Here is a 15,479-nt window from a genome sequence, read left to right as displayed (position 1 = left end):
GCGCTAATTCGGACCCTCTTACAATCGTTCAGTGGAATTGCCGGGGATTTCGCGCCCGTACTAAGCGGGCTGCTCTCCGGCTCCACCTAGAAACATATCCCGATTTACCCGCGGTAGTGGCTCTCCAGGAGCCAGGCGAGCACGCCGCCCTTACAAATTATACCGTGTATCAAAGGGACGCACAAACCGCAATATGCGTGCACCGAAATTACACCGCCAACTTGGTGGATCTAGAATGCGACCCGCCTTACTCGTGTGCTATGGTGACCCTCCTCCCACTTAGGAAGCAGGACCCATCCATACACATTCTTAACATTTACAGTTCACCCAAACTGCCCAACATAACGTACACCGACATCTTTAGCAAAGCGCGAGCGGCTGCAGGCAGGGAACCACTAGTGATTGTAGGTGACTTTAATGCCCCCAGCACCCATTGGGGTTACCATCGGGAGGAACGACGCGGTAGAAAATTGGCGGAACTGATTTCTACCATGGGCTTCACCCTCCTGACGGACCCCACACACCCAACACGCATTGGCAACTCTGTGACTCGCGACACATGTCCCGACCTCACACTGATCAAAAACATCAGACACGCAGATTGGCTCAACACCGAGGAAACCCTCGGCAGCGACCACTGCATTATCCTCACCACAATCCGAACACACCCCCTTACCCGTCCTTACCAACAGGCAAAACTTCCCGACTGGACTAAATTCCGATTGGAGTACACCAATTCGATCCCCATACCCCACCAGGGCTACGCCACGTGGTCTCAACACCTCGTGTCGTCACTTCGTCACACCGAGCAGACGGTTCAACTCTCAGAGGCCACACCTGCAGTGGACAACCACCTCCTGCACCTCTGGGAGGCTCGGCACAGCCTAGTCCGCCGCTGGCGCCGACAGAAACACAACCGAAAACTCAAACTACGAATCGCAGCCCTCACCCAAGAAGCGGACGAGTACGCGGCCCAGCTCGCCGATTCTAACTGGGTGGAACGCTGCAACAATGCCGCTACGCAGATGTCAAGTCGTAACACCTGGCGTCTTTTCAGGGCCCTCATAGACCCTAGCCAAACACGCACAGAAACACAAAAACACTTACAGCGTGCACTTCACGCATACGCGGGAGACGCGGAGAAATTGGCACAAGCGCTCAGAGATAAATATCTCGGCGGTCGCCAACAGGACCCCCTCGGACCGGCGTACTCCTATGCAGGCACGGAGAACGCTGACCTGGATCGTTGCTTCCAACTCCACGATCTGAAGGCGGCCCTGTCCAAAATGAAACGAGGAACGGCGCCAGGCAGGGATCGAGTGACGGTTAGGCTTTTAGCCAACCTCCCTGACTCGGCGTACGTTCACCTCCTCGACTATTTCAATCAGATCTGGGAGGGGCGTGAGCCCCTACCGATTGATTGGAAGACGGCCTTGGTTACATTCATACCCAAATCAGGCAAATCCATTAACACTGACAATCTCAGACCCATTTCCTTAACCTCCTGTGTGGGGAAACTTATGGAAAGCATGGCCCGAGATAGGCTCTCTGAATATCTGGAAGCCCAACACACCTTTGCGGACACCATGTACGGTTTTCGCCCACATCGCTCTGCACAGGACATTCTCCTGCAACTACACCGAGACGTTATCGAACCAGCTGAACACCCCAGTGACGACAAGGTAGTCCTCGCCTTAGACCTCAAAGGAGCTTTCGATAACGTCACTCATGACATCATTCTTACCCACCTCTCACAGACAAACTGTGGGCATAATGCTTTCAGGTATGTTCGCCAATTCCTCATGGAACGGCAGACATACCTCCGTATTCAAGACAAGGAGCATGGCCCGTATCCCCTCGGTACGCGGGGAACACCACAAGGAGCGGTCCTCTCTCCTCTCCTGTTCAACCTTGCCATGGCCCACCTCCCCCCATTGCTCAATGATGTCCCAGGCGTGCAGCACGCTCTGTACGCTGATGACATCACGCTATGGGCAACCCAGGGATCTCTTGGCAGCATCGAGACGTGCCTGCAGCAAGCAGCGTCGGTAGTAGACGACTACGCCCGTCGCTGCGGTCTCGAATGCTCACCTGCCAAATCGGAATACGTGCACCTTCGCCCCAAACCAAAGGACACCACACAAATCGAACTTTCCCTGCGTACCGGGCCTATCCCGGAACGTGATGAAATCAGAGTCCTTGGGCTCTTCATCCACACACACCGCAAGATCGACACCACCCTGCGTAAACTGCGTACGGTAGGGGATCAGGTGGGCCGTATGGTCCGCCGGGTTTCGAATAAACGGGGAGGCCTCCGGAGCAGGGATGCTCTGCGCCTCGCCAACGCATTCGTGACCTAGCCGGATCCTGTATTCGACCCCCTACCTGCGTCTGCGTAAATGCGACGAGAATACACTCGACTGTATACTCCGCAAAATCTACAAACGTGCCCTTGACCTCCCCATCTCGACATCTAACCAACGTCTCGCAGACCTGGGCATGACAAACACATACGGGGAACTTAAAGAGGCTCATCTCAACAACCAGTACCTGCGACTTGGCACGTCGCAGGCTGGAAGAGACCTCCTACACCGTTTACACATCTCCTACACCTACACGGTAGAAGAGCGGACCACGATACCTGAGGACTGGCGTGGTGCCCTGATCATTCCGCCTCTGCCCCAAAACATGACTAAGGGGACCCACGATGGTAGGCGTATAGCGCGGGCTAACGCCCTACAGCAACGCTATGGCTCACGCACGGGGGTCTTCTACACGGACGCATCCGGCCCGCATCACGGCGGGTGGTACACGGCCGCTGTTGTTCACCAAAACGTACCTATTCAAGGGCTCACCTTACGAGCACCCGACATCACACACGCGGAAGAAGTCGCCATAGCACTCGCCGCAGCGGACCCCGCATCTCGGATCATCATTACCGACTCGCGGAGTGCGTGCCAAAATCTCATCCGGGGTTGCATCACTGAACGCGCAGCCCAAATTCTTAAACGATGCTACTATCTAGATCGCCCCAACCCGCGTACAATCATCTGGACCCCTGGCCATACAGGGCTAGGTGGAAACGAGGCTGCCGATGCCTCAGCCCGCGCACTAAATTACCGGGATCCGCCTCACCCTCCATCGCCTGATGTTCCAGCACCAAATCCGGCTACATCCTTCAAACAAATCACGGCCCTATACAAATCGCACAGGCTCAGATTCCCACCACCGGCATCGGGCCTAAACAAGGCGGACGAGCGCTGGCTCCTCCGTCTCTACACCAACACGGTATTGTGCCCGGCCATACTCAGACACTTTAACCCGGCGTTCTCCGGGGCCTGCCCACACTGTGACCATCCGTTCGCGGACCCATTCCACATGGTGTGGGCCTGCCCATCAAACCCGGCGGTCCCGCCACACCCCTTCCCATTCCCCCCTACCCGAGAGAGCTGGGAGGCTGCCCTGCTCGGCTGCTCGACCCTGGAGGATCAACGCGCCCTAGTGGCCCGAGCGCGTGCTGCAGCAGAAGCCACAGGGGTTCCGGACTAGGGACCCCTCCTAGATTTTGTGAGAGGCCGGCCCTTAAGGCCGTCCCCAACTCTCTCCTGTCATCACCCAATAAAGTTTTTCACCACCACCACCAGCAAGCCACCATCCTTCTCAGCTCACCCTCGTATGCTTTCCCTAATACCGTCAGCGTACGGCGCGCGGCCACGATCTTATCGCAATTATCCTTTATAGGGATCCTCACGGCGACGCCGATGACGGCGGCGGAAATCCGCCTGGAGTGTCCATATAATTGCTATCAACGCGTGGTAGTATTGCTCTTAGGATATGCATTCACGTGTCGTATTAAGAGTGAACCTATGACTGCTGTCTTTATTAGAAAATGTGGCCGCACTGCAGGGATTCATAAAATGGGAGGACTGGGAAGATGAGTTCTTCCAAAACTATCTCAAGCCTATGGTGCTACAACCGGACTCTTTTACCGTGCGGATGATGGACCCAGGCCTCGACATCACAAGAGAAGCCCTCTTCGAAGCCAGGAACTATCTGCGTTTCTACATATTCAATCAGCACTTCGGAATTGAGCTCGGCAAAAATAAAAGCAGGTATACAAATTGTTTAATTACTAAGCTATTCCTCATCAGTGCAGTTGACGATTTCATCCTTTGATATTGCATCACATGTTGCGTATAATTAGTTGGCAGACCGGTGCAACTTACGCTTAAATCGAGAAAGGTGTTAGCTGATGCATGCAGACTTGAAAGAACATGCATCAAGAGCAGCAAGAACTATGTGCGGAATATTCATTGCAACCTAGTTAGGAGCGTTAGTCTTGTATAAGACAATTTCGAGACTCATAGTAACAGATAAAAAAATCCGCTATATAACCGTCGCTCTGGACTTCCGCAGCACCGTGCTGTGGTACAACGGCGAGATACAGCACTGCGCGCTGCTCGTGATGTCGCTATACAACGAGGCACGCCTGCGCTTCGTCAGCGGCGTGAAGGACGCCCAGCTTCGCTTCGAGGTGACGCAGCTGCACTACGGCACTACCGCCGGGCAGCAGGACGAGAACGTGAATGTCGCGAAGGCTCACCGCGAGCTTCTGCCCAAGGTGCTGCGCTCCATCTTCCTGCCGCTGGCGTCCAGCTTGATGTGCAGCAACTTTGTGCTACTACCCATCACCGAGAGAGTTTTGCAGGTGGGCGGTTGGATGCGCTTGATGATCGTATGCTTAAACATACCAGCATCACCAGCAGCAGCCTATTTTTATGTCCCCTGTATGGTACGAAGGCCTCTCCCAGCGATCTCCAATTACCCTTGTCTTGCGCTCGCTGATCGCAAGTTATGCCTGTAAATATCCTGACTTGATCACGCGAACTTTTTCTCTGCCGTCCTGAATGTGCTTCCCTTCTCTTGGTACGCATTCTGTAACTCTAATAGACCACCGCTTATCTGTCCTGCACATTCAATGTCCTGCCCAGCGCCATCTTTAATGCGTTAGTATTCTTTGGATACTGAACGCACTTTGCGGAGGCTATATATTTAACTATGTTTCTATGTTTTTATCCAAGTGCTTTCCCGCCAACCTGGATCACTGGGTAGCTAGTGGTCAAATGGGCAGCACATCGGGCAGCTGTGCTGAGGTAACAGGGTTTGAAATCAAGCATAGGACCAACTTGGTTCACCGAGTATGTGGCAATGTGAACATACGTGCGGCTCTTCAACGAACCTCTGTCATGACGACATGAGTAGACGCGGGGGACTGGGTAGATGCCACTGTTGGAAGAAACTTTTTGACGCCGATTTGGAGCATTAGGTGTGTGCCACTCGGTCTGCTATGGTCTTTAATGAACTACTCTGATGCCAACTTGAGTGACTGGGTATACGTGCGTGCCGCTATTCAATGAACGTCTTTGAACGCCAACTTAAGTAACTATAATTACACGATGGTTTGACATGTAATCGCTATGTGATCGGTTTCTATAAGCGTAGGGTTGTCCCACATCGGTGCGCTCAAGTTTGAATTAAGCGGCTAGTTTTCAACTTGTTCGTGCTTGAATTATTGCCAATATTGGCTGGTCGTGTGGTTAAAGCTGGTTAAATTGTGCCTTGCCCAGCAAAGTGCAGCATGTGGAAAGGAGCAGTTTAGTGCAATCATTCAGTAATCATTAGTGCATAATTAGTGCGGACGATACAGCACTGCGCGAAGTCCAATAAAATTTGCTAAAGTAACATTTTAATAATGCTTGAAAAGCACTAATTGGGGAAAGCGTCATTGCAATAGGCGCGCAGAGATCGTGGACATTACAATATTAATTTAAACTTAAGCATGCCACTGGTCGGTGTTGTACATCACCGCAAAAATCGATTTCGAATTCAAATTTCGCTTAGGACATGCGCTGAGAGCTTAGTATTTTGTTGGTTTGATCACATTGGCAACCTTACTCTTTGTTAAGATGATAAGCTTAGAATACTTAGACGACCATGTCATGGCCGCTTTAAGCGAATCGCTTCATCCTGATGACAGTACGTGACACTATTCATTGATTCATATATCTGTCAACTTCAGTGAGCTCTCAAGTTATGAGGCTGCAATAACTGCAACACACATAATTCTCGTTCAGGATGATGCTCATCAATACGTAATCACGTCTCGACGTTCTCGACTACATTGGTGTACATTAACCCACGGACTGCTTTAGCCATTTTTCCCCTCTAAGCCCTTCTGCTTCACTTTCTACAGTCAGGCATATTCTTCTTTTTTTTTCTGCAGGTAAAAAACCTGCATGCTATAGCAGGAGTCAGGCCATTCCTCTACTGGACTTCCAACTTCGTGTGGGATTTCATGTTTTATATGGGCACCGCCGTCTTTGTTCTGCCTCCAATCGCATTTTTCCAAGAGAGAACGCTGAACTACGGCTTCATACGTGAGCAATCTTAACACCAATTACAGCGTTTCCTGCATGCTCTGCCGCACAATCGGCCCTCTCAGTCGATGCTGCATGCACGTTGCAGGAAACTTTTTCCATGTCGTCTCCTTCAGTCACGTGGTCCGTTACCACGTGGGCAGATGTATGTTTAAAGGAACGCTAAAGGGAAACATATCGGTCTATATCTGATAAGCTATTCTTTTAGAAAACAATTTTTCGTTAACTGCGCCACAATTTGCTGATACGAACCAGAAAATAAAATCAAAGTTCCATTTACTGGGTTTCGCACCGCGGTCTCAGCGCCGGTACGAAAATGTGATGTCTCGGAGTTTAAAAGACTTAGAGATTGACTCCAACCAAATAAGGAAATTTACTAGCCCGACGTTTCGGAACCAATTCGGCTCCTTCTTCAGGGGGTATTCTTCGGAGGTGGCGGTGTGCCGCTTTTCCGAAACGTCGGCCTAGTAAATTTCCTTATTTGGTTGGAGTCAATCTCTAAGTCTTAATCAATTTTCCCAACCAGACAGGTAATTCTGTCGAAATGCTTAGTTTCACGGAGTTTAAGGTATTTTATTTTAACGCGACAGGCGTTAAGAGCCCCGTGGTCGCAGAAAATCCGGTGTCGGCGTCCGGATTTTTCGGAACCAATTCGGCTCCTTCTTCAGGGGGTATCCTTCGGAGGTGGCGGTGTGCCGCTTTTCAGAAATATCGGCCTAGTAAATTTCCTTATTTGGTTGGAGTCAATCTCTAAGTCTTAATCAATTTTCCCAACCAGACAGCTAATTCTGTCGAAATGCTTAGCTTCACGGAGCTTAAAGTATTTTATTTTAACGCGATAGGCGTTAAGGGCCCCGTGGTCGCAGAAAATCCGGTGTCGGCGTCCGGCGTCGGCGTCCCGTGAGCGAAAATTTCAGTTTATATTTACGTATATGCATATGCCACGCCTTTAGATATGACGTGCGGTATACGCGGGTTACATTGCCACATCATTCTATCAATAAAGTTGCTCATGCCTTGTCCTGCATTCTTGACAAAGTTATTCTTCGGAATTTGGAGAATGGCAGCCCACAAACAAATGTCATGAAACCAAACACCGATAGCGCATGCTTTTTATTTTAAATTTTCCCAGACTGAAAAAATAAACGTGCGAAGCAGCAACAGAAACCTGAAAATTATGTAATTGTTTTGGCGTGGTCGTGCACAACCTCCGGGATCGGGCCACGCAAGAGGCCGCGTTTCTACCAGAGAGAGAGAGAGAGAGAGAGAGAGAAATCAGTTTATTCTGCGATTCAAAAAAATCCATCGACGCCCTCAGTCCAGGGCGTCGCTTGCACCAGAAAGCTCGCCTTCGTGCATAGCGTTCGCCGCCATCGTTGCCCGCTAAACATTACGGCTACATGAGCTGCCGTTGCCGGGAAGCATGAGAAGCAGTCAGGGATCTTTCAATGCTATCGCGTTCCACTCAATTGAGTGCGCTCAATTGGACGACGCTTAAGCGAAGCGTCGTTTAATTTTTTTCCGTATTCTACCTGCAACTCACGGAGTTCAGTTTCTATCCATTTTAGAATAAGAGCTATCCATCTTTAAACAGATGCCGTCAAAATTCATGACGTCATGGCGAACTGACGTGGCAACTAAAGATAGAGTCGCCACACGTCTTTCATTTTTGCGACTTATCACACTTGCTAATGCTTCTTTCACGGCAAGAGTGGTTTTTCTACTGGTACTTTTAGTATTAGTACTGTTTTGGTCCTAATTCATCTCAACTAATGCTTCTCTGTATTGTTCCTTTAATTCTCCTGGCACTTTCCGATGCGAGAGTTTACAATGGTACAGCCCTTTGCAGACCACTTTACAAATTACATTTGGTTGTTGGCGTCACATACAAGAAACATGTTAACAACTACAAAGAGAGAGCGCTCTGTATGCTAATCTGGGCCTGTGTTCAGAAAAAAAGATACGCTGGGACTATTTGTAACAAGAGAATGCACCCATTCGTGACGATAGACAAATTATTATCAAGGGCGGCCCATAGAGTTTCTCACTATAAAACCTAGAGGGCAATGTGGCGCCACCGTCTATGCGAGTTTCTTAAAGGGCTGCCGTGCCCTCATGGGAATGACGGGATATGTGTCTGCGAGGCTTGTGTTGGCTGGTGTTGTACGAGGCTTCGTCTAAAACGTGGATATGGCTACACAAATAGCGCGTTCTTAAAATAAAATCTACATAAAAGGCTTTCATTCACCCATATTACATCTCTCAACAAAGTTTACTCACCTTCAATGCAGCAACAAGCGAAGAAAAGCAATAACATACGACAAGTTGTTCCAAAGCGAGTGAGAATCTTGTCGTCTGCCCTCCAACTTTAGCGGCCAGCTGATACTTTTTACGTTTCATAGAATTGTGCATCCAATAGTATGTCCTCGAAATTAAACAAAACAGGTTTTTGTGTAATAATAAAGCTAAAGCAGTTTTTTACGTGCTGTTTTAGCAGGAAATGAATGATTGTGACAGACGGAACGGTGCTAGCCAGGCGCGTCTTCAAGGCGTTCGGGCTCTCCAAGAATGATGCCAATCCGAATCCACAATATACCGGCATTCCCTTGCATACCACGGCGCAGCAGCGCCACATTTCCCTCTAGGTTTTATAGTGTGAAACTCTATGGGGCGGCCTAGCAATGGGAAACAGCGCGTGTATGAACGAAAAACACTGTGTGCTTGACCTTTGTCGATTTTGTTTTGCACTGGCAGTGATATTACTTTGATCACCACGCAACATCCTCTGGTAGTTAGTGTTTAGCGCAACCTATATTTCTTTCTTATGAGCATGCAGCCAGTGAGCTAGTTGTGCCCGATTCCCTGCACATGGCTCGTGAATTTGAGTGGAATGTTGCTGCTCCAGTGTCACGCTAACATCAAAACACGTTTACAATATAACGTTTCTCTTCTGCATTCTTTCGCAGAATTAATCTTTATGATGAATATACTGCATGGATTAGCCGCTCTGCCGTTCATCTACATATGCTCCTTCTTTTTCGACAAACCGGGTTTCGGATTCTCTACGCTTGCCATCTCCATGTTTGCCATAGGTAAGTTCGATCACCCGTCGCACAGCCAAAGTAAAGTACACCACAAAACACTAGAAATGTTGATGAAAATATATTGGGATTGGTTATACTCGTTGTTATACGTGCAAGTAAGGGATTGTATTCCAGGCGCATTACTGCCCAAGGTCAGAGGTCAGAGGTGATGCTTAATCAGCATTCGAGGTAACATGACGTGAAAAGTTTTACTGCATTATTCGAAAACAAAATCGGGTAGGCTGTATCAGAGAACCAGCCGCAGTGGGGTACGTGAAACGTCTTGTGTGTGCTGCAGAGGGTGTGTCGGCCCTAGGGTACAGAAATAACCTAACCCAATACACAACTTACATTTATTCAGACAATAGTATCAAGTTTATTAGCACAAGAACACTCACAATGCATAGATCAAGGTGAAAATTTTCACGAGGAGGCCCAAAAGTACGACCTGTGGGAGGGCCTCCAATCAGGATTATCAGTATTAGACAAAAGCGAACTTTCAATGCTTAGAGATCTTGAAGCTTACATGCCTGACTTACTTTCTAGAGCTAGCGGGGATCTTATGGTCTAATTTGGAAATCGTGCTTGCTCCCTATTCGTAGTGGGGCCGTTTGTTTTGCAGAGGGTATGTTCAAACTAGGGTAAAAAATGACTCTCCGTGTGGTGGGGTTCCAGACTGCTCTGCGCTGCTCTAGCCCGCCGCACTCGTAGACGCTCGGGGGCTCCTGATCTTGCCTCAATCTCCTGTGCTTGCACCTATTTTGGAGGCGAATACTTTCCGCCTTGGTCAAAGGAGTTGGATATCTCTCTGTCTTGCTGCCCGAGTGTCGTCATTCCATTTTTTTACCCTACGTGTCAAACACAAGGGGGGGGGGGGGGGGGCGCCCTACCCGAGCAAGCGTGAATGTTCTGCAAAAAATTACACAGTGGTAGTCTTATAACTCCTGATGAGCACATGTATGAGTTTGATGGATTATTCCTACTAAGGCTGTGTGAGTTCTCTCAAGCGCAACCACGCCCGCACGGATCGACAAAAGTACTCTCGAGCTATGGCTCTCTGAACGCCGAGGCAAGTTTTCCTCCGATTGCGTCATGCTTGGCGCAACAACGGCGCTATCTGTGGACGCGACACATGCATGAATCGAGTAATGGTCCATTTCCTCTACTCAAGGATACCAAAATTAGGCACGTGGGTAGTACAGTCGCAAATATATAAGCGATGATAATCGTAACATTTTTTCTTTACAAGTGGATTTAAGAAGCGACTACTTCTGGCCGATTTTAGAGAGAACTTCAAGTCAAAATGGGACAGTTTGAAGAGCTAGCCTGGCATCTGTGGAAAGGTTTGAATTCAGTCCTACGGCTGAAGTCTGGCGACTTATCGGTGCTGGAAAAGTTAAGGTATTGTGCACCAAATTCTTTGAAACACTTTCTTCGTGAAAGTCTGAGCACAGCAAGTGTTGAAACGTGTGCACATTTATGATTGGACAAGCGACTGCCAAACAAATGATTTCAGCCACAAAAATGCCGGCCTTTCACGCCCGCGCTTCTTTCAGCGATTATCACCAGCGCTGTTGAAATCTCCTGCCTCTGCAGGACTGCCTCCCAATGACGCTTGAAGCTGACAGCGACAAAGCACTATGTGGTCACCGCGCGTTGCTGTTTGGTGAAAAGTTGTTTAGCGAAAATTGGCACTGAGAAATTCGAGATATCTGATTTAGTTTTGCCGCTCGAACAACCATGCGCGCGATATCGCTTAAAGGAATTTGTTAGCGGTACCTCGATTCTTTTCTCCGTATGTCCACAGCAACAACAAAAGCAACGAAAGGGGGTTGTTTAACATGTGCAAATTCTTGACGACAAATTTGTTTATGTTTAAAATTTAGTTTAAGTAAAATCCCAACCTTCGACAATAGCAATCGACGTCGCGATGAGGCTGGTGATATTGACGTTTATGATGTTTAGCAAGTTCATGGTATCCCAGCACTAGCAAATACGCAGCTGATACCGCTTTTTACTTTTGCAAAGCAGTTCGCTGTGGTGTACACCTCAGTCGCATCGTGGCTACATATTTAAGCTTCGTAAGCGTGCAGACACGAGTCGTCTGGTGTTACGCAAATAAACATCTCAACACCCCTCTATCACAAATGGCGCAAATGTTTGGGCAACGCAATAATGCTTTCTGCATGCTTAAAGGGGTACTCTCGTGGTATTTCTGACTATTGAGTTCGTTTGCGTTAAATCAAGGTCCTTGATCTCTCAAACCCCTTGATAAAATAGTGAAATGCGTCAGAGTACAGTAAATTGTGTAATTTAATAGCTTTTCTACAGCCGGATTCGGTTTATTTCCCTGGAAGATTGTGGCGTGACATCATGACACAGAAGGTAGTCACCTGAAAGCAGGACAGTCGAACGTTTTCACACCCGCTCCGGCACGCTCGGTCGTCCGCTATGCAACTAAATTGACCCTCACAACTAGTACATGCATACCGGGCGATCGAGCGAGCCTGAGTGTGTATCAAAACGTGGCAACTTCCTGCTCTCACTCATTGCGTCTTCACAATAACTTATTCTTGAGCCAGTTAGTGCCTGCTGAACGACATAATTTTGTAGCGCAAAAATACCGGAAAGGAAATACCAACGGCGACAGACAGAGCAGAAAGAGAGATGGCGATACAGTCATGACTCTTTACTAAGCACAGAGTTTGCTACATAAATATCGCGCACGCAATGTCAACACGAGGGGGTAGCAAAGAGTGAACGACAAGTCATCTTGTATGCGACAAACCTAGCAATTTCATTTCCGCATCATATAGCAAAACAGATGTTTGACTGACGCAAGCTAGACCAGGGATATAAATATGGCATGTCTGAAGCAGTTCCCAGGCGGTTTTATTACTCCTACCCAGAATGCTGACCTCAGAAAAAACTTGTCTCACAGCAGCACGATCTGCAATGCGCAGAAAGATGCGCGTTCATGTCCTTTTTTATATTGTTGGCATATTCCCTCATTTGCTCGTTTACTCAATGGCCGGACTGCCCGACGTAGGTTTTTCCGCAACTTAGCTGTACCTGGTAGACCACCTCAGTGGAACACTGCACGTAGCGTTTTGCGTGCTTGACTTTGCACGTTTGCACAGCACCTCCCGTGGTTTGTAGGTTTAAAATTTGTAGGTTAAGAAAATATGTACACGACGTTTACAAATTAGCAACTCTGCACCGAAAACAGATATCGCGGTTCTGTAAACTGCATCTGTTACATAATCTAAAGTGGACAGATTTGGTATATTAACTTACAGCTTACATGGATTTGTTACAATGTTTACAAAAGTGTTGCAAAAGTCCTATTGACCAATCAGTAACATATTTCACAGGCGTGTATAATATCTTCATCTAGATGTATTATTAAAAGCAGCTTTCGGAATTGATTTCATTTTTCTTTATGAGGTGCTACGGAGTTGTAAACTTCATAGTTTCGTTTTTCAAAATTTGCAGTTTTCAACAATTTTCATTAAATATTGAATGTCTAAATAAAAATATTTTACCCTATTCTTTGAAATGTAAAAGAAAAGCGTCTTCAAACTCGGTGCAGTGGTTGCCGAGTAAAGCTTCCTCTTAACTGCTGTCCAGAACCGCGTAAATCCTGCAGCCCAATCATTTCGGACCTGTCAATTTTGGCAATCTTTAAAACTATCACTACTCGTCGTAAAAAATTACTCCAACTCCCGCTAAAGGGAACCATGTGTGGATGCGAAGCAGCGGGGAGATGGTTAGCTTGAGCGGGAGATGGTATAATTTTATTGAGAGGACGAATGAGAATGTATAAGAGAAGACAGAGAACGTGGTGGTTGCCTGTTTATTTATTTAGAGACCGTATGCGATTCCTAGCGTCAGTGCACGCGGCGCTTTGAAGACGACGGCCTTGTGGCCGGTGAAGTGTAGCGTCAAGGGTTGCTGTTCCAGAGTTTTCATTCTGAAGTTTGCGAAGATCAGGTCTATGCACGTTCCCCTTTCGGCTTCGCGTTACCGCGCAGCCTCAGGATCCACCGCTCGACGTTGACGTTTCGATTAGGCTTCCCGAGCCCGGAGTTCAGGGTCCGCTTGCCGCCGTTCACGTTTCCTTTCGGCTTCGCGAGCCCGAAGTTTCGCGGCAGCGGCCCGAGCGCTCATCGCGGCGCTCCACAGGAGAGAGAATGAGGTGCGCGCGCTCCGTCATTTTCATACCGCGGAACTACCGTGGCGCCCCCAGTGGAGTATACAGCTGTCGCACCACCTGTCGTGCGCGCCGCTCCATAGAGTAGAGGATTGCTACAGGAAAGAAAGGGGGGAGTGTAGGAGAGGAGAGAGGGAGAGGGGACGCGCATGCGCTGTGGGGGTGTGGGACGCGGGCGCCGCTCCGTAGAGTAGAGGATTCCTAGAGGAGAGAGGGGGGAGGGGACACGCATGCGCTGTGGGGGTGTGGGACGCCGCGGGACGGAAGGAGGGACGGACAAAGCCCCCGCCATAAGCTGCTTCGCATCTAAAGAAGCTTTCCGATTTCCCTTCCTTGGTTCTGCCCACGTAACTAAGTTTAACACTTTTGGTTGCAGCTTTGGTAGGTTGCATGACATCGGTGTTTATGGAGCACTATGCTGCGACATTGAAGAGTTTCCCGCTGACCGTGCTTATCAAGACGGTGGTGCAACTCTTGCGACTCCTGCCTTCCTTCTCATACTCCCGAGGAATGACGAAGCTGTTGCAGCTTGCCTCTGACAACTTCATCTGTCGCACCGGAGGTCAAGTGCTCGAGTCGGCTTGTCACGCCAAGGCCGTCGAGGCGAGACTGTCGCTGCAACGGTGCTGCGCACGTGAGTCTTTCTTTCTCTCTCTCTCTATCTCGGCGCGCGTGCGTGTGCGTGTATGTGTGTGACGAAGCCTGTGTGAGCGTACGTGTTTTTTGCGTGTGGGCGTGTGCCGTCTACGATGAAGCCTCATCGTTCGTGCTTCCTGCGTCACATAGACAAACACTATTACATTGGATGTAACACCCAATGCACATTCCAAAACAGAGTCAGTATTTGATAGATGAAAGATATCAGGTGTTCCAAATTTTAAGGGCCATTTTTTAATTACACAGTAGTGGAACAGATTTTTTTTGGCGGCGATCTATTCGCGGCGATCGACGCCACTTTATGTACGAGTGGGGACTGACGATTCATCGACAAAGCCATGAAGTTTGAAAAATTACTGGTGCGTTTATGATCAGGCATTGTTCAGCAAAGGCCAAATCTGAAAACTCAAACATTGGTTTACGAGGGAAAAGTTAGTCTTAAATATCAGTATTATTGCGGGACACTGATCAAGCGGGACAATTTTTTCATCGCGGTCCTTTCTACCACCTCACGGCTCTCTGTAAGTGTATGCTGGGGCATTGTGCAAGCAAGGAAGCTTGCATATTTTGCTCGTAACCGCTGAGTTTACTAGGCAGTCTCTGTACGGGCATCATGTTTATGGACTATTCAGTATATATCACAAAAGTTATCAGCAAATATGTGCTTCTTATGCGGCGCCTTCAAAACCACATTTTTAAATGAGCTCTGATGTGTATGGTGATAACAAACGTGTTAACGGCAAGGTTAGACATTGATAAATTGCAACGTTTAACATCGTCACACGCAGAAAAGCACTCAGCTGTCATGAATATACGTCTTGGAGTACATTCAGTGAAGGCGTAGCTGAAATGTCGACTTGGGCTCATATCTTTACGCGGAATAAACGTCTATTCTATCAAACAGACTTTTGTCTCTGTGACCGCAAGAAAAAAGGCTGAAGAAATGACAAAACACTGCCTTAGAGGGAAAAAAAAAGCAAACGAGGGGTTCAAGCATTCTTATGCACGGATATGAGATAAGAAAACAAATGTTCAAACCAAGTACGGAAATCTAGCCGCATCAAGACATTAAAAAAATATTTGATATAT

This window comes from Dermacentor silvarum, chromosome 2, assembly GCF_013339745.2.
Source record: "Dermacentor silvarum isolate Dsil-2018 chromosome 2, BIME_Dsil_1.4, whole genome shotgun sequence".
NCBI classification, from domain to species: domain Eukaryota; kingdom Metazoa; phylum Arthropoda; class Arachnida; order Ixodida; family Ixodidae; genus Dermacentor; species Dermacentor silvarum.
The sequence above is the reverse complement of the archived record's forward strand: the minus strand, read 5'-3'. Positions refer to the sequence as shown.